At 31.5% G+C, this 3,685-nt stretch overlaps 1 long non-coding RNA gene across 1 annotated transcript; it reads left to right on the forward strand.

The window, feature by feature from the left end:
- Window positions 1–605: 605 nt before the first annotated feature.
- Window positions 606–2,225, forward strand: LOC145819482 (uncharacterized). Its single transcript, XR_014360238.1, has 4 exons — window positions 606–742; window positions 874–932; window positions 1,057–1,129; window positions 1,936–2,225. It is a non-coding gene; the product is annotated as an uncharacterized LOC145819482 (long non-coding RNA).
- The last annotated feature ends 1,460 nt before the right edge of the window (window positions 2,226–3,685 follow it).

A 3,685-nucleotide genomic window follows, 5' to 3' on the forward strand; every position in this document is an offset into this window, starting at 1 on the left:
GTACTCAGAAAATATATTCCCACAAGGAGTATTTGTGGCAGATCATAAAATGTTTGTTCCAAGCTTGTTGGGTTAAATTTATTGTTTCCCCTCATAAATAATTTAGGCTTTATTTAAGAATTATTTGTTTTAATTGATTTTTTAATTTTTTATGAAAAAACATATAAAAAAAAGAAAAAAAAATGATGTGATAATTTTTATTATGACTTTTTAACTAAAATTTTAAATCTCCAAACGAGATCTTAGTTAAAGAAAAGGGGGGAAAAAATGTATGAGAACTAGGGCTGGGCATAGGGTCATCCGACCCGCCCAAACCGCCCTACCCGAACCGAACCGCACGCATGTGGGCGGTTTCGCAAACACATTAGGGTAGGGTGCGGTTTGGATTTTATATGAATTTCGGGTTGCGGGCGGGTTGCGGGTTTGAACCGCACCCGCCCAACCCGCCCGCATTTAATTTAAATTTTTTTTTTTTTTTTTTTTTTTTCCCTTCCAAACCAAATCTAACCGTCCATATTTCTTTCACTCACCAACTCACTCATATAACAAAACAAAAGGAAAAAAAAAACCCTAATATCTAATCCTAATCGGCTTCTCCTCCTCCTCACTCACTCACTCTCTCTCTGAGTCACATCTCACTCTCTTCCTCACTCTCTTCTCCTCGGTTCAGCAGTGTGCACACACAGACCGATCGGCGATCGATCACTCTCCTTCTCAGCCGATCTACTTCATTCATTCACAGGTGAACTCTATTTCTCTCAATCTCTGTCTCTCTCTCTCCCGATCGTTGATTTGTTGTCCGATCGTTGATTTGTTGTGGATGAACAATAGAAAACTGATTTTTTTCATCTCCGACTCCGATCTACTTCACAGGTGATCTAGCAGGTGATCTCTGAATTTTTTTATCATCACACAGCCGATCTGCTTCAAAGGTGAGCTCTCTCTCTCAATCTCTCTCTCTCTCTCTCTCTCTTTCTCGATCGTGGATGAACAACAGAAAAGGAACAGATTTTTTTCATCTGTGATTTTTTTTCATCTCCGATCTACTCTTCGCAGGTGATCTCTGATTTTTTTCATCATCGCACAACCGATTTTGAACACTGCACAGCCGATCTACTTCACATCACAGGTGAATCTGATATCTCATCTCTGATTTGATCTTAGTTTATTAATTTTTGGAATTCAGATTATTTAATTTTTGGAATCTGTTTGTTTTATTTAAATCTATTGAATCTGTTTGTTTTTGGTTAATTTTTGGAATCTGTTTAATTTTTGATTAAATCTGTTTGTTTTTGGAATCTGTTTTTGATTAATTTTTGATTAATTTTTGGAATCTATTAAATCTGTTTGTTTGAATCTGTTTAATTTTTGATTAATTTTTGTTTTTGTTTTTGTGTTCAGATTTTTGATTAATTCAGATTTTTTTTTCCTTGCTATTTTTGTCAATTTCTTGGATAGAATCATATTCGTGATGAAGTATTTGATGGAATGATCATTCCATTCCACTCCATTCTAGAGACTGAACACTACCTTTGGGAATTGATGTCTTTGCATTAGAGATAGGCATTGTCATTGTTTTTTAAATTTTCGAAGCTTTTTTCTCTTGAAATAATAATTATTTGAGAATGCCTTCCAAATGCATGAACGAAAAAAATAAATAAAAATGAAATGTTCCTAATATCAAATAGAATAATTTCATAAAATAAGATATCAAAATATCATGTGATATTATTTGTGTGGTACTTCCAACAAATAATGAAAAACTTTACGAGTGAGATAATGCTGACTCACTTTTGTTCATTGGTAATTTTTCATATACTCAACACATTTTCTTACTATATTGAGATGCAATATATAGACATTTGTTTATTTTTTCAGTTCTTACTATTTATAATTGAAGATTAAAGTTTATATTTTTTCAATTTGTTTGTGTAGGGTTCATCAACCAAATGCATGGAATTGGAATTTGTTAAAGTTGAATTGGATATGATTCATGAAGATGAAGTTTGATATTTTAGAAGTGTTTCAATTTTATTTCGTGGGTTTGTATTGAATGAAGTTTAAGTTTGACAATTTTTTTTTTTTTAATTGCGTTTTGGTTTTGGATGAATGTAACTTAATGCATTTTTATTTTTTTTTGGCATTTTGGATGAATGTAAGCTAATGAAGAATTATTCTTTTTTTTTCTTTTTTTTTTGGGTTAGGAAGGATGAATGTTTAATTTTTAATGTAGGATTTTCTTATTTGGATTATGAATGATGAATGTAGGATATGATGAATGCAAGTTAATGATAGAATGTAGATTTTGAATGATTTGTTTAGGTTATGAATTGAATTTGTTGTGTTTTTTATTTTATAAGTTTTTTTTTATAAGTTTTAGTTCATTAATTATTAATGTTGGAGTATTTTAGAAAATATGAGAAAAAAGGTTCAAAATAAAGATTGACAAAATGGCAGAAAAAAAAGGTTTAAAAATAATTTTTTGGAAAAAAAGTTCAATCCGCAAACCGCCCGCAACCGCCCGCACACCCGCGAACCCTATCCGCACAAACCGCAAACCGCATTGCGGGCGGTTGCGGGTTGATTTTTCCTCAAACCGCATAGATGCGGGCGGGTCCAAACCGAACCGCAAACCGTCCTAAACCGAACCGCGGACACCCCTAATGAGAACGAAAGTCTCATTACCAAGGATAGCAAACTCTAAAACATAAAATTAAATGACATAAAAAAAAGGTGGGGAATGGCAATGGTGGGGCCAAAGTGAGAGGGAGTATACTAATTAGTCAAAGTATATGGAACCGGGGTCACCCGCCGTGAACGACACTCACAAAATCACGACTCAGATTTTGTCAACCCAAAAAAAAAAAAAAAAAAAAAAAAAAAAAAAAAAAAAAAAAAAATGGTGTAAGATGAATTAGTAGTAATCAATTATCAGAGAGAGAGAGAGAGTAGTTTGATGACTTTCTAAGGAATGGAAGACATGTCTTCATGTAGGGAAAGCTTATAGATAACAGTTTATCATACATTGAATTGAAGTTCTTTAACATAATAACTTAACCCAGTGACCTATTTTAAAAAATAAGTTAAAAAAGTTAGTTTATTCACTTTTTGATTTTTTTAAATTACATCATTTATTTATTTTATTTTTGTACTTTTTTTTATATAATATAAATAAATAAAAAAAAGAGTTAAAAAACAGCTATTGGTTACTTCCCAAATTATAGAAAAAGAAAACAGGAGAAATGGGACCAAGTTCCCTGGTTCAATGTAATTGGCGCCACCGATCCCGCTTAAATTCGTATGACATTTTCTGCACCAACTATATATCACTCACTCACTCACTACTTCCAACACAAACGATAGACTATAGTTTTACCGAATAAATCAGTCCAAAAAAATGTAAACCAAACTGTTTGCTAACATTTACAATTTATTATTTTTCTGTTCATTAAAAAAAAAAATTAACTTATATTTGGTATATAAATATGTATTTTAAAATTTTATTTTCAAAATAAGTGAGAGGAATAACTAATGGAAGGAGATAGAACTGTTGGTTATTTTAGTTGGGACTAAAAAAGTATAAAAAAACAAAACATGCTGATTAAGTCAGTGAGATAAATTATTACATTCAAACTATAATTATTTTATTTTTTCTTTCATAATAATCAAAAAAATTATGCCAAAC

The sequence above is a fragment of the Camellia sinensis genome, chromosome 2 (assembly GCF_055761805.1).
Source record: "Camellia sinensis isolate YWXY chromosome 2, ASM5576180v1, whole genome shotgun sequence".
Classification (NCBI taxonomy): Eukaryota; Viridiplantae; Streptophyta; class Magnoliopsida; order Ericales; family Theaceae; genus Camellia; species Camellia sinensis.